Raw genomic sequence first — 22,144 nt, 5'->3', positions numbered from 1 at the left:
AATTACGGACACACACTCCCAAACACCCACACACACACACACACACACACACACACACACACACACACACACACACACACACACATAGCTTGAATATTGCTAGGTGCGTCCGTAAACCACCAACAAGCCAGTTGATACATAACTGTAACACCGTGAATATACAGATATGGGATACCAGTGAGGCTACTACAGGTTCTCATTGTATTCATTCTATGTGCGTAGTAAGTAACTTTTGACACAATGGAAATAGTCTGTATATTATATGACAGTCATATCATTGACATCAGGTGCAGTGTCCTCTTTGTGTCTGAAGGTGGCTTCTTGAAGGTCCATAACGTTGATTCACTTGTACAGTATCCTACGACAAGTATGCACCCGACACTCTACTTGTTGAAATCAGATCATTAAAAAAAGATAAGGTCTGATTGCCGTTAAAAACATAGCCTAAGATTCCCTTGATGGAACTGTGTTTACATAGCTTAAGATTCCCTTGATGGAACTGGGATTCAAGTCAAACATGTGACAGACACACAACATTTATATCAAAGTTCATGAAAGTCAGTTTTTGCAAGCATCACGTAAAATACATACTGTGAGGTTGATTGAAAGTCAAGATTTTTCATTGATTTTCTTTGAAGCTGGATGTCAGTGGCAAATGAAGTCAACTAATGCTGGAAGGGCTTTTCCTGGTCTGTTCAAAACCAGTGTTGTCCTAGGTCTGTGTATCTCGACAGAATCATCAATGTTTTGTGAAATTATGAAACTGTAACTTATAATGAGCAAAATAATTTGTGCAGGAATAATGATGTCACCCACTCTCTATCTGCCCCTTACAACATGTAAAGATTCCTGGACTGTCACCCTCTCCCTATCTGCCCCTTACAACATGTAGAGATTCTTGGACTGTCACCCTGTCCCTATCTGAGATTCCTGTCCTTACAACATGTAGAGATTCCTGGACTGTCACCCTCTCCCTATCTGCCCCTTACAACATGTAGAGATTCCTGGACTGTCACCCTCTCCCTATCTGCCCCTTACAACATGTAGAGATTCCTGGACTGTCACCCTCTCCCTATCTGCCCCTTACAACATGTAGAGATTCCTGGACTGTCACCCTCTCTCCTATCTGCCCCCTTACAACATGTAGAGATTCCTGGACTGTCACCCTTCCCTATCTGCTTACCCCTTACAACATGTAGAGATTCCTGGACTGTCACCCTCTCCTATCTGCCCCCTTACAACATGTAGAGATTCCTGGACTGTCACCCTCTCCCTATCTGCCCCTTACAACATGTAGAGATTCCTGGACTGTCACCCTCTCCCTATCTGCCCCCTTTACAACATGTAGAGATTCCTGGACTGTCACCCTCTCCCTATCTGCCCCTTACAACATGTAGAGATTCCTGGACTGTCAGTCTCCCCACCCTCTCCTATCTGCCCCTTACAACATGTAACTTTACAACATGTAGAGATTCCTGGACTGTCACCCTCTCCCTATCTGCCCCTTACAACATGTAGAGATTCCTGGACTGTCACCCTCTCCCTATCTGCCCCTTACAACATGTAGAGATTCCTGGACTGTCACCCTCTCCCTATCTGCCCCTTACAACATGTAGAGATTCCTGGACTGTCACCCTCTCCCTATCTGCCCCTTACAACATGTAGAGATTCCTGGACTGTCACCTCTCCTATCTGCCCCTTACAACATGTAGAGATTCCTGGACTGTCACCCAGTTCCCCATCTGCTATCCTTCTTACAACATGTAGAGATTCCTGGACTGTCACCCTCTCCCTATCTGCCCCTTACAACATGTAGAGATTCCTGGACTGTCACCCTCTCCCTATCTGCCCCTTACAACATGCAGAGATTCCTGGACTGTCACCCTCTCCCTATCTGCCCCTTACAACATGTAGAGATTCCTGACTGTCACCCAGTTCCCATCTGCCCCTTACAACATGTAGAGATTCTGGACTGTCACCCCTCCCTATCTGCCCCTTACAACATGTAGAGATTCCTGGACTGTCACCCTCTCCCTATCTGCCCCTTACAACATGTAGAGATTCCTGGACTGTCACCTCTCCCTATCTGCCCCTTACAACATGTAGAGATTCCTGGACTGTCACCCCTCTCCCTATCTGCCCCTTACAACATGTAGAGATTCCTGGACTGTCACCCTCTCCCTATCTGCCCCTTACAACATGTAGAGATTCCTGGACTGTCACCCCTCTCCCTATCTGCCCCTTACAACATGTAGAGATTCCTGGACTGTCACCCTCTCCCTATCTGCCCCTTACAACATGTAGAGATTCCTGGACTGTCACCCTCTCCCTATCTGCCCCTTACAACATGTAGAGATTCCTGGACTGTCACCCTCTCCCTATCTGCCCCTTACAACATGTAGAGATTCCTGGACTGTCACCCCTCTCCCTATCTGCCCCTTACAACATGTAGAGATTCCTGGACTGTCCCTGGACTGTCACCCTATCTATCTGCCCTTACAACATGTAGAGATTCCTGGACTGTCACCCTCTCCCTATCTGCCCCTTACAACATGTAGAGATTCCTGGACTGTCACCCTCTCCCTATCTGCCCCTTACAACATGTAGAGATTCCTGGACTGTCACCCTCTCCCTATCTGCCCTTCCAACATGTAGAGATTCCTGGACTGCCCATGTAGAGATCCTGACTGTCACCCTCTCCCTATCTTACAACATGTAGAGATTCCTGGACTGTCACCCTCTCCCTATCTGCCCCTTACAACATGTAGAGATTCCTGGACTGTCACCCAGTTCCCCATCTGCCCCTTACAACATGTAGAGATTCCTGGACTGTCACCCTCTCCCTATCTGCCCCTTACAACATGTAGAGATTCCTGGACTGTCACCCAGTTCCCCTATCTGCCCCTTTACAACATGTAGAGATTCCTGGACTGTCACCCTCTCCCTATCTGCCCCTTACAACATGTAGAGATTCCTGGACTGTCACCCTCTCCCTATCTGCCCCCAACATCTGACTGTCACCCTCCCCCTTACAACATGTAGAGATTCCTGGACTGTCACCCTCTCCCCATCTGCCCCTTACAACATGTAGAGATTCCTGGACTGTCACCCTCTCCCTATCTGCCCCTTACAACATGTAGAGATTCCTGGACTGTCACCCCTCTCCCTATCTGCCCCTTACAACATGTAGAGATTCCTGGACTGTCAGTTCCCCATCTCTCCCTATCTGCCCCTTACAACATGTAGAGATTCCTGGACTGTCACCCTCTCCCTATCTGCCCCTTACAACATGTAGAGATTCCTGGACTGTCACCCAGTTCCCCATCTGCCCCTTACAACATGTAGAGATTCCTGGACTGTCACCCTCTCCCTATCTGCCCCTTACAACATGTAGAGATTCCTGGACTGTCACCCTCTCCCTATCTGCCCCTTACAACATGTAGAGATTCCTGGACTGTCACCCTCTCCCTATCTGCCCCTTACAACATGTAGAGATTCCTGGACTGTCACCCAGTTCCCCATCTGCCCCTTACAACATGTAGAGATTCCTGGACTGTCACCCCTCTCCCTATCTGCCCCTTACAACATGTAGAGATTCCTGGACTGTCACCCTCTCCCTATCTGCCCCTTTACAACATGTAGAGATTCCTGGACTGTCACCCCTCTCCCTATCTGCCCCTTACAACATGTAGAGATTCCTGGACTGTCACCCAGTTCCCCATCTGCCCCTTACAACATGTAGAGATTCCTGGACTGTCACCCAGTTCCCTATCTGCCCCTTACAACATGTAGAGATTCCTGGACTGTCACCCAGTTCCCCATCTGCTCCCCCTTACAACATGTAGAGATTCCTGGACTGTCACCCTCTCCTATCTGCCCCTTACAACATGTAGAGATTCCTGGACTGTCACCCTCTCCCTATCTGCCCCTTACAACATGTAGAGATTCCTGGACTGTCACCCTCTCCCTATCTGCCCCTTACAACATGTAGAGATTCCTGGACTGTCACCCTCTCCCTATCTGCCCCTTACAACATGTAGAGATTCCTGGACTGTCACCCTCTCCCTATCTGCCCCTTACAACATGTAGAGATTCCTGGACTGTCACCTTCCTATCTGCCCCTTACAACATGTAGAGATTCCTGGACTGTCACCAGTTCCCCCCATCTGCCCCCTTACAACATGTAGAGATTCCTGGACTGTCACCCTCTCCCTATCTGCCCCTTACAACATGTAGAGATTCCTGGACTGTCACCCTCTCCCTATCTGCCCCTTACAACATGTAGAGATTCCTGGACTGTCACCCAGTTCCCCATCTGCCCCTTACAACATGTAGAGATTCCTGGACTGTCACCCTCTCCCTATCTGCCCCTTACAACATGTAGAGATTCCTGGACTGTCACCCTCTCCCTATCTGCCCCTTACAACATGTAGAGATTCCTGGACTGTCACCCAGTTCCCCATCTGCCCCTTACAACATGATAGAGATTCCTGGAGACTTATGTCATTAGTCCATCACCCGTGCAGGGGTGGAAATAACCCATTGCCTGACTTCCGAGTCCAGTGTTTTTTTCTGTCGGGCAAGCAAATTTGTATATCACACTGTACCGGTGTCCAGTTGACTTTCCAATGTTAATTATGTTGTTTATTTTAAAAACAACAAGAAAACGGCCGGTATAGTGGAAAAATTATCAGGGCAAGTGATTTTACATGTGCCGCTGTTCCGGAGTACACTAGCAATTATTTCCACTCCTGCCGTGTATCTCCTACAGAACTGACCTGTGAGTGTTCAGAGACTCTGTGAGATGCAGGGGTATCAGCAGGGTCATTTAATTGACAATGTTTCTGTGTGTAGTCAGTTATTGTATGAGCTGGTGGATACAGTGAGCGATCACTCTGTTTGTTGTCTGTCAAGTATTTTACACTTATGAGAAGGGGTACACAAAGTCTCTGGTCTAGATTGAGTAACCAGTTATGTAACTTCCATTTTTGTGGAAGCCGGTTAGACTGCTGACTTTGTGTGCTGGTGATTAGGTGCCTAACTCTGAGGGTGTGGGTTCGAATCCCAGGTGGGACTCAACCCAACAAAAGTACTAGAATCTGTACTTTACTGAGAAAGTCTAATCCCAAATATAACATGTGTTAAAATACTTGTATCACTGTAAAAAGGGAGACCAATTTTTCATGTACATTTGTGAAATTAATTAAGCTGCTTACATTGCAGAGAATTGTTTTTCTTGAGCTGCCTCAAACAAGGATGCTCATATTAATTGCTAGTTTAATGAATCATCAACATCCCTGTGTCAAGGAAGTGCTTGACGCACCAACATTCCTGCTTGTAGGGAACATCCTGTGAGCTGGGATTGTCTGGTGGTTGCTCCAGGAGAATACTGTATGTACTCTTGGTGGGAAAATTATTCTTTTATCATCATCATATACTGTGTGTATCTTCTTCTGGCTTACTGAAAAACACTTCTATCATCATCATCATCATCATCATCATCATCATCATCATCATCATCATCAACAACATCTTCATCATCCTCTGGGACTTCCTCAGGGTAAACTCAGATGTGATGTGTGGAAGACCACAAACTGGCATGGTTATATTGTATGTAATAGTTAGGGCCATATACAGTGGTTTATCTAATGCCTTTAATGAATGTTTATACCAGAAAACCGATGTACACAGGCAAGTGATGGACGTTGACATCATGATATTTTAGTTTGTGATCTGTCTGCCAGTCTATGTTCTTCCGAAATCTGTGACACAATGACCCTTTTGATCTATTTTGTTTTCTTTTTTGAAAGAACAAATGTATACAATGCCTGCACTACATTCTTATGGAAGCTGGTGATTGTACAATCCTGTGTAATCCGTGTGCCTTGTTTGTCTCACTGACTCTGTGTATTCCACTTGCCTCAGCTTTGAATGGTTGTTACTTCCCTGTCACTAGGACAACAACTCCTTGAAATACTAATAGAACATCAGCTAGATATGTCGTGTCGTATTAATTACCAAAACATTGTAAAAATCATTGTGATTTGGTGAAATGTAATCGAAATGGTTTTCAGAAGATTATGAACAAAACAAAAAGGGAAATACATTGTCATCTGAAAAACAGATTTAGCATTTTAATTCTCACCAGATGAAATATGAAATACATGTATATGGATACTGATTTTTTTTTTTACATATATTTTTTGCCAGTACCTGTAACAGCTAATCTGACTAAAATGCATGAACAAAGCATGGAAGGAATTGGGAAGAAAATACTGGTTATGTGTTGCCTCTGATTGTATGTGGTAATGACAAGTGAGTGAGTTTAGTTTTTCGCCACTTTTAGCAATATTCCAGCAATATCACGGGGGGGAACACCAGAAATGGGCTTCACACATTGTACCCATGTGGGGAGTCCGGAGTCAGCATGACGAGTGAAGGCTTTGACTACTAGACTAGCCCCGTAATGCCAAGTAAGGTGGGGAGACAGTGTGATCTTTAATAGGGTACTGAGGTTCACATCACAGATTTACCATTGCAGGGTCGTTTTCAATCAGCATTGTGAAAATATTTCTAGTACTTAATCTTGGGAGCATTTCATGCTCTATGGTTTCCTAATACTTCTGGTGGTTGTGAGTGGTAATGAAGTCCTGGCCGAGAGTCAGTGCTGTTGTTTATGAGGGGGGTGAGTGTCTTCAAAGTGTGAGGTTTCATTCCATCTATTCCAAACTCAGAAGCAGATAATTTGTTTTCAATGTCTCACGTATTGCCTGTGTCATGTCATATGAAATATGTTCTGGTACGAAGACACCCTTCCTTGATTCCTGGTGATTATAGCCAAGAAAACAAATCAACTGAGATGACAGATAACATCATATTTCTTGTTCCAATGGAAATTTGTTCTTGGCTACAAACAGACGTAAAGAGCACAGTTTGTTAGGTTACATTGTAGCACTAGTATAGCATTCGGACGTAAATGGGCGAGGTGGGGTAGCCTTGTGGTTAAGGCGTTCGATCGTCATGCCAGAGATACTGGTTCGATTCCCCACATGGCACAATGTGTGAAGCCCATTTCTGGTGATGGCATAAAACCATACTCGGTCAGTCAGTGCTGTCATGGAAAGTTTTAAGTTGAATGAACAGGTAGAATGAGTTTCTAGAAAGATTTTTAACCCTTATATTTTTGTCACTTTTAGTGTGGTAGATAGGGCTTGAATCTCCTCCACTCTCTGTCACTGTCAAGAATTCCCTTTTCTTTTGTATGTAAATGGCTACTGGTAATTTCTGAATCCTATCAAAGGACAGAGTTTGCATACCCCCTGATTAAGAGGTAGCATTAGCACATAACATACACTTCATTCATTAGGCACAGAAAAATGTCTCAGTTTCTGGCAATTTGGGTTTCCTCACATGGCTGATATGGTTTCCATTTTAAGTGAGCTGAAAATGAGTGAATGATTTAAAATTGAACATTGCATCAGCATGAATACACAATACCATTTAGAAATGGGTCAGTGTAACACATGTTATATTTGGGATTACGTTTCCTCAGTTAAGTACAGATTCTAGTATGTTTGGAAGTTGTGGTGGCTGAGTGGGTTAGATGGTTGACTTTGTGCCCTGGCGATTAGATGCCTGACTCTATAAGTGTGGTTTCAAAACCCGGCTGGGTCTAACACAAATACAAGAAACCATACTCTACTGAGAAAGTGTAATCCCAACTTTAACATATGTTATGTCGCATCAGCAGTTTTTCTGGCATGTAGTGAACTAGAAAATGGATGTGAAGGCAAATGAACTCAAATATACAAGTGTAAGCTATGGAATAAGTGTGTAACAGCTTAACTCCTGAGAGTTTCTGGACTTCAGTCCTTCCCAACAATGAAGCACATGTGATACATGTGGTCTCACCTTAGGCAAGCGAGTTTGTTCAAAGTTGCCTCAGTTCACGCAGCAGGAAATGGGTACCTTTTAGGATAAGTCATGTGACTGTTAACCTGCTAGCGCCTCATGGACAGCTTGGGTTATCCGGGGTAATAATGTGATAGCACTTTGAGCATGCACAAATGTGTGAAAACAGTCACTGTATAAATTGCCATTAGTATTATTATATAATTACTTACACATGCTGTTGACTGGAGTTGATTTGTTTCAGGTGTCATCTGCTGATAAAATTATTTTTTTCACCCATATTCCTGAGGGTGGCCAAAAGCAGAGGGCGACTGCGTCACCCTGTATCTGGCGCAATGACAAATATTTACAAGAACGTAAACCAGTACATACATTTATCAATTATTTGAAACTTTCTTCCAGATCTCAACCATGGTTTGTTCATGACATTGACAGTACAGTTACACTTCTGGGTGGAGTCTTTACGAACACTTTGATTGGATACTGCAAGTGATTGACAAGACCAACCAGCCAGCATCATGGGAGAGATAGCCCCTTGGAACCCCATGCAGTTCATCTTCATATCGCTGTTCACCTGCTACCTGTCCTTCATGAGGCCGCCGGAGGGTAAGTCACGTGATCAGGTCGTACATTTGCAGCAAGCGTGTCGACATATTTCAGGGAGAAAATTTGGTGAACATTTATGTAGAGAGTGTCCTGTAAAGTTTCACTACGTATTTTTCAAGTTACTTGTATACGCTAATGTCATGCTTACCGTGTCACAATCCTTAGAATTCTTAACTGTAGGGAGTGAGTGAGTGAGTTTAGTTTTATGCCACACAGCAATATTCCAGCTATATGGCGGTGGTTTGTAAATAATCGAGTATGGATCAGACAATCCACTGATCAACAGCATGAGCATCAATCTGCGCATCTTAACTGTAGACATTCATGACGTCATAATAGAGGTCTGAGGTGCAACAAATATCTGAGGTGAGTTCGTCTCTCTCATGCATGTCAAAATCAAATTTTGTGGATCCAAATCCCAGTTTGTTCTACTCATGTTTGTCTACGCCATACCTTTCCTTGTGGGCTGAACCTGAGTGGTGAACATTTGAAGCCTGTATCACCCCAGGCTTTCCTAGACAGTAAGGCTGACATACTGCGTTATAATTGGAATACCGTTCAAAGCAGCAGTAGAACTCGCTCTGTTTCGAGTGTCTGTCGTCTGGCATATGCAGTACTTTCAACCAAAGCTTGATACGTTTTTTTATATACAATACTTCTTTGAGAGGCATTTTAGAAGTTGTAAAGATGAAGGAAAACCAAGTACTATGGATAGTCACCGACATTTCGGTGTAGATGCTAACACCGTTATCAAGCAAGTGTGACATCATCCATGTTCACCTAGAACAGCTGTGTTACTCGTTTTCTTCCAACTCCCAACATCTGTTTGCAAAACTGATGATGAATCTTCTCGATGTGTTCTTCATACTTGAAACCCTTAAATCTCTGATCCATATGTTCTAGTATTGGTACAGTGATCCTGTCAAATAACAGTAATGATCTGGTAATGTCAAGTTATGATGAACCTTATCAATCCGAAAGTTACTTTTCTCTCTTGCTGTGAAAGTTGTGAATGAGTTGAAATCCATGTTAGCTTACTTGTCATGAACATTCCAAGGTACTTATATTTGGGAACTATTTGTAACTGAAACCCACTCACTCACTCTACACTATGTACTGATGTTTCAGGGGGGATGTCGGTGATCGCGCTGTACCTCCTGACATTCTTCATCTGCACCCCGGCCCTGTATATCCAGCTCAAGCTGGGTGGCTACCTACAGAAGGGCATCGTGGGTATATTCTCTATGTTCTTCCCTATCTGGAAGGGTAAGTCTATCCACGTGGACGCTAGTGTGTCAATACAGATGAAAGCTTATCAGGGAAGGTACTTGTTAAATCATAAGTAGCTATATTCTTAAAGTTTTCTACAGATTTTATTATTATACCCCGCTTACAAAGTAATGGGGGTATATAACGTTCTTTCCGTCCTTCCTTCTGTCTCGAAACTTTGTCTGGTGCATATCTCTTAAAGTTTACTTACTGGATTCACCAAACTCCATACATATGTTAGTCAACACTCACAGATGTGGCTTTTGCTAAGTTGAAGTTTATCAGAATTTTTTTTTTTCTGTTTCCATAGAAACACGACATAGTGCAAAATGTGTTTGATGGTTGTCTTGTCCGGAGCACTGAAACTATACATGTTAGGTTCACCAAACTTAACACACAAGTTAATCATGACCAACAGATGTGCCTTGTGCGATTTCTTTTTGCAAAATGTGATTATTCAAAGTGTGATGTTAACTTTTCACTTTTCATTGTCTTTCTTCATGTCATATGTACCAATTGTATATATCAATATCAGTCATGTCCATGTCCCAAGACCACCTCGGTGGTGTAGTGGTTAGAGCATCCGCCCGGAGAAGGTCACGGGGTCGATCCCCGTCCGTGTCATACCAAAAGACGTTCAAATATGGTGCTTGTTGGCTCCTGCCTGGCGCTCGGCATGAATCAGTTCAACATGGGTACAACAAGGACTGGTCGGCTTGGAGTCAGTATAATGTGTCTGAGTGGGGTATTCATGCTTCACTGTGGCATGGTATCTCTGTGGGCTAGCACTATTAAACCAGCTTAAGTCATATGAGCGAAACATTCTCAAGTACGACGTTAAACCCTATTTCACCTCACCTCCAAGTCCCACAGTGGGAAGCGGGGGTATGCGAGCTGTGCGCACTTTTACACTTGTAAGTGGCTATCATGTCTGCCATGTCTAGTCCCTCTATATCCGTGTTACAGGATCAATCCTCACTGCGCTTTGAGCATAATATCCAAGTATGGAAAAAGCGTAATACAAATAAGCTATCATTATTATTATTATAATTATTGTTACAGGTGTTGGTGTTGTGGCTGTGATAGACTTGCTGCTGAGACTCACCAACCTTGCCCCCATCGTGGCCCAGTTCGGCACCTACGCCTTCATCGCCATCTCCGAGCAGCCATATGTGTGGGGCAACTGTAAGGCTATAGTGGACCAGCCCTTCTGCTATGATGGCTTTTCAGAAGTGAAGTAAGTAACCATGGTAACAGACACAAATACAACTACAACAAATTGTCTGTTGGCAACGGTCATTTGAAGCTTGTTGAAAAAATCAGTTAGACGTTTACCTATGCAGATCCAAGGCTTACTGAATGAATGTCAGTCCAACTCTGGGACACCATGTAGCACTGAACTGAGTCACTGTCACTAGTAGGGGCGGTGGGGTAGCCTAATGGTTAAAGTGTTCGCTCATCATGCCGAAGACCCGGGTTCCTTTCCCCACATGGGTACAATGTGTGAAGCCCATTTCTGGTGTCCCCGCCGTGATATTGCTGGAATATTGCTAAAAGCCGCTAAAAACCATACTCGGTCAGTCAGTGTTGTCATGGAATGGAAAGTTTTAAAGTTGAATGAACAGGTCGAATGAGTTTCTTGAAAGATTTTTATCCTTTATATTTTTGTCATTTTGGTGTGGTAGATAGGGCTTGAACCTCCTCTATTGTCTGACACTGTCAAGAATGCACTTTTCTGTTGTAGAATTTTGAACAACATGAAATCCTACCGAAGAGCTGAGGAGCTGTTTTACAGGTAAGTCAGAGATGTTTTACATTACCAAAGGGGGTTAAATTGGTCAGCTGTCACCCGCATGCTACATTGACTTCATCTTGACAGTTGGTGCTTTGTTCAAATACTTCTTAGAGAGCTAATTGTGATATTCTAGTTGTTTTACTGTCCTTCGTTGACAGGTTTATATTATACATATATTCCACTTCAAAATCAAATATGTTCTCGTCACGATATGGCTGCAATATTGCCGATGTGACGTTAAATAATAACTCACTCACTCACTCTTAGAGAGCTGGCCCATTTCTGGTGCCCTCCACTGCGATATTGCTGGAATATTGCTAAAAGCAGCGTTAAACCATACTCACTCTCTCACTCACTCTTAGAGAGCTAACACATATCTTATTCATCAGTCACTCAGAGACAGTGGTGTTGTTTGGATTTGTGCAAAGAGCACATGTATCGTAAATCAGTGGAAGTGAAGCAGAGTTGGTTGCAGGGAATCCTTTGATGGGTGACCGTGTTTGGCAGCTTGATTCCTGAGAGTGTCTTGGACTTCAGTCCTTCCCCACAACAAAGTACATGTAACACATGTGGTTGTACTCTAGGCCAGTGACTTTGTTCAAAATTGTCTCTGTTTACCATGCAGTGAATGGGTACCCGGTAGTGGTGGTCCGATTAATTGAAAAAATCGAAGATAGGTCACAGTGACTAAACGACCAAGCAATCGATCATGTTTTCTCATAATCGAACACAAACAATTCTGGAACACTTTTTGCATTAACAATATTTTTCACAAGTTTGGTTTTGTAAGTTACATTTCATAACGACTACAAGCTTGTTCCAAGGCATGATTGAATTTATCTTAAAGACTCCAGGAAGACTTTTGTTCCTAACATACTAGTCATCCTTTCAAGATGTGAAATTTGCCACACAAAAAACCCAAAGAACTACATGTTTTTTTCATTATGTTTTTTTGCATTAACAAAAAAAAAGAACCTGGAAAATTTCATAAATAATGCAATTATTTTCGATGATTGATCAGTTGTAATGAAGCAATCAACATTATGAGATTGAAACCAATTCCCAACACTAGTACCCGGTGGGATGGGATGGTCATGTAACCATTAACCTTCTCGTGCCTCACAGGCAGCTGGGGTGGAGGTATACACTGACCCAGTGACCAGGGTAGTAATGTTAGTGCTTTAATTGCACAGATTGTGTTATTATTAAGCAGTTGAAAGTATGAGAGTACAGTATTTGCTTGCCCCTATGATGAGAGTATTGTATTTACTTACAGACACGAGTTTCTGCAGCTCTCCACTGGTGTGGATTCCATGGATGGGTTTCCTCAATGGAAGTTCACGGAGATTGCGCGGAAGGCGGAGGTCTCACTGATGCCGGTGACGTTAGCCATTGTGTGGGTCATCATCTTCCTCCTCGTTGGCTTCGGGGGGACGCTTCTGTGGATGGGTAGATACTCACTTTAGTGCCTTTCACCTTCATGGGAGCTTACATTTTCCCTCTCTACAGTGCTGATATCAGATTTAACTGGGCCTCACAAAGAAGGAATTGAATAATATTTAAATCATTTCTATTGGATATTATCTGATGTATATCAACAGAATCTTGAGTAAATTCAGCATATTGTTTTGCTTTTATTTGTTAAATATGTAAAAAACAAACAGAGGTCTTTGACCTTTGGAAATTGGAAAAACCTGAACGTACAATGTTAAGTATGTACATCAAGATCGAGTTCTTGTTTTAACCATAAAAGTTATGAAAGGGTTAAAGAAATTACTTCAGTTAAAATACCATAGCAACAATTATGGAGGAGGACCCAATGGCTGCCAAAGTTTCTGTCAATGTAGTGCAGTGTACCTTGTCAAGACGCATCACGTTTCTGCCTTCGTTTGCAGGTGTTGTTTGTGATGGGTCCAGCTGCTCTGTCCTGTCTGTTGGCTGTGCTGGGCTACGGTTACACCCACCTTGACCGCTCCGCTGCCCTCGCCTACCTCAAGCAAGTGTACTCCTACAACTCCGAATACAGTGCTTTACGTGTACGTATACACCATGCCTACATCCCAGAATACAGTGCTTTACATGTACATATACACCATGCCAACATCCCAGAATACAGTTCCTTACGTGTACGTATACACCATGCCAACATCCCAGAATACAGTGCTTTACGTGTACATATACACCATGCCTACATCCCAGAATACAGTGCTTTACATGTACGTATACACCATGCCTACATCCCAGAATACAGTGCTTTACATGTACATATACACCATGCCTACATCCCATAATACAGTGCTTTACATGTACGTATACACCATGCCTACATCCCATAATACAGTGCTTTACATGTACATATACACCATGCCTACATCCCAGAATACAGTGCTTACATGTATGCGTTATACACCATGCCTACATCCCAGAATACAGTGCTTTACATGTACATATACACCATGCCTACATCCCAGAATACAGTGCTTTACATGTACATATACACCATGCCTACATCCCATAATACAGTGCTTTACATGTACATGTACACCATGCCTACATCCCAGAATACAGTGCTTTACATGTACATATACACCATGCCTACATCCCAGAATACAGTGCTTTACGTGTACGTATACACCATGCCTACATCCCAGAGTACAGTGCTTTACATGTACATATACACCATGCCTACATCCCAGAATACAGTTCTTTACATGTACGTATACACCATGCCTACATCCCAGAATACAGTGCTTTACATGTACATATACACCATGCCTACATCCCAGAATACAGTTCTTTATGTGTACGTATACACCATGCCTACATCCCAGAATACAGTTCTTTATGTGTACGTATACAAAATGCCTACATCCCAGAGTACAGTGCTTTACATGTACATATACTCCATGCCAACATCCAAGAATACATTCCCTCATGTATTTATACACACCAGGTTCTGTTGGATGTAATTAATTCTCCGTAAACATATGAGCTATGATGTATGTGTTCCCCTACAGAGCTGGCATCAGTCCCTGCTGGTGGTAATGAACTCGCTGCCGGTGTGGACCATCATCGCTGCAACCATGGGCAAGATGTGTGGCAAGGGGAGGTCAATACGAAACATGTGAGTACCATCATATAGTACCCTCATATAGCAGTACCATCATATAGTACCCTCATATACCAGTACCGTCATGTAGTACCGTCATGTAAGTACCATTATATAGTGCCATCAGTTCAAGGAGGAGACAACACAGCATCGTAGCCTGTCAACTCTGATGATGCTCAAGTGTACAACACCTCTTTCTTCCTTTGCAGCACTTGGGTTCTTATGATTGGTGTCTACGCACTCTGCAGCCAGCTCCCTCCAATCGCTATGGCGCCGTACCTAGGTGACATGATCTTCAAACAGCAGAGTCCTGGCATGCAGAGTAAGTTCTGAGTCTGGCAAACAGCAGTAAGTTCTGAGTCCTGGCATGCAGAGTAAGTTCTGAGTCCTGGCATGTGGAGTAAGTTCTGAGTCCTGGCATGCAGAGTAAGTTCTGAGTCCTGGCATGCGGAGTAAGTTCTGAGTCCTGGCATGCAGAGTAAGTTCTGAGTCCTGGCATGCGGAGTAAGTTCTGAGTCCTGGCATGCGGAGTAAGTTCTGAGTCCTGGCATGCGGAGTAAGTGTTAAGTTCCAGCATACCAAGTTCAGCATGCAGAGTAAGTTGTGAGTTCCATTATACAGACTAAGATGGTTCTGAGTTCTGGCACAGTTGGTTCTGAATTCCATAATTTCTGAGCTGTGTTTATCCTAGTGTGTGTTTGTGTGTTTCAGATCAAGTGGGTCCAGGGTTGGTGCTGTGGCAGATGCCGGCAGCGTTCACCGTGCTCAACATTCCACCCATCTACGCTTTCCTCTTCCTCCTGTCTGCATTCCTCTTCGGTCTCATGTTCTTGGTGAGTTGGCGAAATGTGACCAAGCTATAAATAATTTCAGGACAATCTGACACAATTACAAATGGATGCTTAATATGAAGGACATTTAATGGAAAACAGTAACTAACCCGATGTCTTGAGTTAAGCTGTGCTGTAGTGATCGGATACATATACGTTAAGCTGTGCTGTAGTGATCGGATACATATACCTTAAGCTGTGCTGTAGTGATCAGATACATATACGTGTTTATTTCCTGTTGTTTGTTACAGGGGTGACAGGGGAGGTGGGGTAGCCTAGTGGGTAAAGCGTTTGCTCATCACAACGAAGTCCTGGGTTCGATTCTCCCATGGGTACAACGTGTGAAGCCCATTTCTTGTGTAACTGTTAAAGTGGCCAAGCGTTTCACCATCACATTCAGGCCTGCATTGATTTTGAAAGTTATTAGATGTGTTAGTGAGTTAATCTCTAATGTCAAAGCAAATTCTAGGTACACAAAATACCATTTTGATATTCGGGAAACTTGAAGCCATTTCCAGTGTGCAGTGTTCGGAGATGTTGTTACATATCTGTGCCCAGGTGGTGGGCTCATTGACTATCGTGGACAACATCATGGACAGTTTGGAGGAGTGGATAGACAAGAAGTGCTGCAGCAAGATCGTCATCCACCTGCTCATGACCTTCGTCGTCATGTGTATCGCTAAAGGCATGGGGATTCTACAGACAACCAAGGTAGATACATGTGTCGCTAACGGTAGATACAGGTGTGTCGCTGAAGTTAGATCCAGGTGTGTTGTTAGAGGTAAATACATCTGTCTCTAACGGTAGATACAGGTGTATTGTTAAAGGAATGTGGGTTCTACAGACAACCAAGGTAGATACATGTGTCGCTAACGGTAGATACAGGTGTGTCGCTAAAGGTAGATACAGGTGTGTCACTAAAGGTAGATACAGGTGTGTTGTTAAAGGCATGGGGGATTGTACAGACAACCAAGATAGATACATGTGTTGCTAAAGGTAGATACAGGTGTGTCGCTAAAGGTAGATACATGTGTGTTGCTAAAGGAATGGGGATTCTACAGACAACCAAGGTAGATAAATGTGTCGTTAAAGGAATGGGGATTCTACAGACAACCAAGGTAGATACATGTGTCACTAAAGGTAGATACAGGTCTGTCGCTAAAGGTAGATACATGTGTGTCGCTAACTGTAGATACAGGTGTGTTGCTAAAGGAATGGGGATTCTACAGACAACCAAGGTAGATACATGTGTCACTAAAGGTAGATACAGGTGTGTTGCTAAAGGTAGATACATGTGTGTCGCTAAAGGTAGATACAGGTGTGTCGCTAAAGGTAGATACATGTGTGTCGCTAACGGTAGATACAGGTGTGTTGCTAAAGGAATGGGGATTCTACAGACAACCAAGGTAGATACATGTATCGCTAAAGGTAGATACAGGTGTGTCGCTAAATGTAGATAGAGGTGTGTCTCTAAAGGAATGGGGATTCTATAGCCAACCGAGGTAGATAAATGTGTCGTTAAAGGAATGGGGATTCTACAGACAACCAAGGTAGATACATGTGTTGCTAAAGGTAGATACATGTGTGTCGTTTATATATATTGGGGATTCTATAGACAACCACGGTAGATACAGGTGTGTAATACATGACTGACTTGGTGTTCTTCTTCTTCAGGCAGGCATGTACTACTTCATCCTCATCGACCAGTCCATCTCTAAAGTTCAGTTTATACTGGTTATACTGCTGGCGTTCGGCCTGCTGGTTGTGTATGGTGAGTATATCACTCTAGCACGTATCATTGACAGTGCTGATGTTTAACTTTAACACGAGATAATCTATGTGAATCTGACATTGAGAGCATGTGTTCTTGAACAAGACTCCACGTACAGTATACCCTGGTTATAATGCCACCGTTTGTCTAGGAGAAAATATGGCATTATATCCAGAGTGGCATTATAACCAGGTAATAATAATAATAATATGTCCATTTATATAGCACCAAACTCCACACTAGGTATGCTCATAACGCTAACAATCAAGGCAGTTAGAGGCCCTACGCAATCAACAAGGTGACTGAGGTTATGTCTGCGGTAATGAGCCTTGAATGACTGGAAAATCCCAGCGTCTCGGGGCTGCAGGTGACTTCTTGTAGGGGGCTGGAAGTGTATTGTCACATGTGTTAACCTGAAAATGACTTTCGTTCCAAAAACCATTGGCAAATGGCATTACATCCAGTTTGTCATTATAACCAGGGTATTATTTAGACAGGAAATCCATTCTGGCAAATGGCATTATATCCAAGGTGGCATTATAGCCAGGGTGCACTGTATGTCTAATGCTGGTAACCAGTACCAAACAAAACCTATTCATGTATTCAAGACAAGTCTTTCTGTCATACCATTTGGGGACCGGGATATTTCTGGATGTTTTTAGAAGCAGTGTAAAACTGACACCAGTCAGTGAAGCATTCTGCAGACTCATCTTGTGTTTCAGTGAAACAGAACTTTGCCCTGGCTGAGAGAATCATCATGGGTCTGTGGTTATTTGTCTCAGCACTCTTTACTGCAGTGAGTACATGTCCACACCTATAGCTGTAGCATACAGTCGTATCCGTAATTTGTGTACTCCTCACAGGATGTATGGTTTATATGTTCATGTACTCCTCACAGGATGTATGGTTAATATGTTCATGTACTCCTCACAGGGTGTATGGTTTATATGTTCGTGTACTCCTCACAGGATGCATGGGTGTTCATGTACTCCTCACAGGGTGTATGGTTTATATGTTCATGTACTCCTCACAGGGTGTATGGTTTATATGTTCGTGTACTCCTCACAGGATGTATGGTTAATATGTTCATGTACTCCTCACAGGGTGTATGGTTTATATGTTCGTGTACTCCTCACAGGGTGTATGGTTTATATGTTCGTGTACTCCTCACAGGGTGTATGGTTTATATGTTCATGTGTACTCCTCACAGGGTGTATGGTTTATATGTTTGTGTACTCCTCACAGGGTGTATGGTTTATATATTCGTGTACTCCTCACAGGGTGTATGGTTTATATATTCGTGTACTCCTCACAGGGTGTATGGTTTATATGTTTGTGTACTCCTCACAGGGTGTATGGTTTATATGTTTGTGTACTCCCAACAGGGCATGTGGTTCACGCTGTTCCTGAAGACGTATGACCGTGATCTGATGTATGAGGAGGTTAACTACACGTTCCCCAAGCCGTGGAAGATTGTGAGCTGGTGCATCGCTGTCCTCCCTTACATCGGCATCCTGCTGGGAGCGCTACACACACTCTTCACCACACATGGACCTGGGGTATGTCATACACACACAGCCAGTGGTCATACACACGGACAGCCAGTGGTCACACACACACAACCAGTGGTCATACACACACAGCCAGTGGTCATACACACGAACAGCCACAGCCAGTGGTCACACACACACACACACACACACACACACACACACCAGTGGTCATACACACACAGCCAGTGGTCATACACACGGACAGCCAGTGGTCATACACACACAGCCAGTGGCCACACACAGTCAAACATGAGAGACTTACTTGCTACAAAAATGAAATTACTTTTAAATGGTCAATGTAATTTTTTGTTAATGATGTAATTATATGAACACATTTTTGAATACATAATGGTACCCCACCACCCCTTCTGCAGTTGTAAGTCATCGGTAAAACACAGACTCACTCGCAGGGTTTAAGGTTTCCTGGTCTAAGTTTTGACATTCCGCAATGTATTTTCAGTTCTTCACCAAGTGCTGCTGTGGCGTCACAGAGCGGGTACGTGAACACGAAGATACAGAGCATGAGGAGACCCTAATGGCGTACCCACCCCCCTCCCCCCGAGCCAACTGCACCCCCGTACATGCAGACCTACATGGAACACAGCTACCCCATGGATGACCTGGGTTATAACCCCAAGTATGACTATGATCCCCCGGAGACGGAGCCATTGACTGCCTCCAATCACTGTACACGCATCTGATGATTCATTAATGGCGGGGCATGCATGCATGACTGCCACATCACAGTTCTCCACAGTGTTGGAAGTGTTTCTCATAAGTCTCCAGATTCTCCAGTCTAAGTAAACTTACACTGCTATACTGAGTCTAACAAAACCTAGTAGAAGGTAGCGTCAGCTACCTTTGAGCGATCTATGACCGTCCAATCAAACGCAAGACGACCGAACGGATTTAACCAATTAGACAAGGACTACTTGTTAGGGTTCGGCGGGACTTACAAAACGTTTTTTGAATTTTCTCTTCCCTGGTCGTTGGCACTGATCTATCAACAAATGAAAATCTGCATAAAACACAGATATTTGACCTGCAGTATATACGCTTATGGGTTTCTAATGACATGGTTACTATTTGCTTATATTTTCGCAAGATAACATCCTTGAGTATTGACAAAAGCGCTATTTTCAGTGACTGTTTACTCATTGCGTGTATCACTCGGAAGCGATCGTGCGGAAAATAGCATTCCAGTTCGGGTTTTTTAGGTAAAGGTTCAAACAGTATGTGCGAATGTTAACTTTCGCGATTTGGTAAGCTGTGTTTTGATTGGTCAGTCCAAAAGGTTAGCTGACGCGACCTTCTACTAGGTTTTGTTAGACTCAGTATAGCAGTGTAACGAATAATACTGAGCCTAAGTTTACTTAGACTGCCAGATTCTCTAAATGCTAATTTTGACAGTATGTGTTATTTTCTCATCACTGGTTATGTTATGAAGTACAGTGTAATATGCAGGGATGAGAATTTTCCAAAGATTTAATCGCGCTGGTGTCATTGGATCTTTTTCACTCATCCCTGAAACTGATGCAGCAAGGTCAAGGATGTCAAAGGGAGACAACTCAATTCCATGTTTGTTACACCAGTGTTGAAGATGTTCTGTGTGCAGTGTACAGCAGGATGAAGGGGCGCTCACAGTGATGATAGAAACATGACCAATAGTTGTTTTGATTCCACTTTCCATCAGTTGTATCAGAATGTGTTTAACATACAAGTGGCGCTTCACACGTGGCCACTACGTACTGGTGGCTACAAAGACTCTTGCACAAGTCCTTGAGATTCTATCACACACAATGTGAATATGTCATCAACATTCATCTCCAGAAGCAATTGCCGACCTGTGCCGACATGCTTGTGATGTGTGAGATTGTCGTCATCAGCATTACGTACCTAGGGGAGCTGCTGGCCTAGTCACTCACTCAGACTCTCACACAAGCGGACACTCAGACAAGCGGACGCTCACACAAGCAGACTTGTAAAAGTGATTCTGGGACACTCAGACATGCAGACTCTCAGATACTCTGACACTTAGACACTCAGACAAGCAGACACTCGCACAAGCAGACGCTCAGACAAGCACTCTCGGGCACTCAGACATGCACTCACACAAGCAGGCACTCAGACATGCAGACACTTAGGCATGCAGACACTCAACTCTGATGTGGACACTTCCTTGTATCTGTCTCAGTCCACGGATGAAAACTGTTGAGTGTTGAGGACACCAATTCTACCAGAACCCCTGGAACATGTTGTACTATAGAACTGTAAACAGTTTCAACTACAGAACTATTTAAGGTTCTTTTTATAGACCTTTACAATGTATTTGTGTTTCCTAGACTTTGTTCACATACACAGTGTCGTCATAGATACCACAACATTCACAAGCAAAGACTGATGTGTGTATCCAGGACCACTGTAGAAACCAACATGTACAGGGGTCAGACTCGGAGATGTTCAGGAGGCTAATTTCCAACCCCTAGGTGTTGTTATTATTGTCGGAAGAAGCCCTGCTGTCCATTGGTTGGTCCGTTATACTGTCATTGACCCTAACTCACTCACTCACCTACACTGGCAGCATTACATTTGTACTAAATACACGTAATATGTGTTTTTGATAAACTATTTGTGACCATATTGACAAGAAGGGGAAGTAGTATGAAGGAAAGTAGCATAGAGCTGGAGCAGCAGGGTCTAAATGAGAAGCTTTAGAGTCATCCCGAGTTATGGCACCATAACTGAAGTGAGTCATACAACAGTTTCTTGTATAAAGGATTCTATTTTAGCTTAGAATTGTTTAGAAATGCAAGTCTAACATTCTATCAAACAAATATGGTGGAGAAACTGTCTATTATTTCATTTACCTTGGCAATAGTTTCTTGGATATTTTTGTTGAAACTAGTCCTGACTGACTGAGACAAGTTGTGTTGTCCTGTCACTAGCTGTAAAGGCTTCTCGGTGGATGACCTTCCTCGTTACATGCCAACATGACATGAGAAGCAGGCATCTTGGTGGATGACCTTCCTCGTTACATGCCAACATGACATGAGAAGCAGGCTTCTCAGTGGATGACCTTCCTCGTTACATGCCAACATGACATGAGAAGCAGGCTTCTCGGTGGATGACCTTCCTCGTTTCATGCCAACATGACGTGAGAGGCAGGCTTCTAAGTGGTTGATCCTTGTGGTTACATGCCAACATGACATGAGAGGCAGGCTTCTCGGTGGACGACCTGCCTGGTTACATGCAAACATGATATGAGAGGCAGGCTTCTAAGTGGACGATCCTTGTTGTTAC

General features: G+C 43.4%; 1 pseudogene; it reads left to right on the top strand.

Annotated features, from left to right (window-relative positions):
* The first annotated feature begins 5,425 nt into the window (after positions 1 to 5,425).
* On the top strand, positions 5,426 to 19,735 carry LOC124279085 (annotated as a pseudogene).
* The last annotated feature ends 2,409 nt before the right edge of the window (positions 19,736 to 22,144 follow it).

This window comes from Haliotis rubra, unplaced genomic scaffold, assembly GCF_003918875.1.
Source record: "Haliotis rubra isolate DU_JTF1 unplaced genomic scaffold, ASM391887v1 Scf246, whole genome shotgun sequence".
NCBI lineage: Eukaryota > Metazoa > Mollusca > Gastropoda > Lepetellida > Haliotidae > Haliotis > Haliotis rubra.
This window is presented reverse-complemented; position numbering and strand designations above follow the sequence as displayed.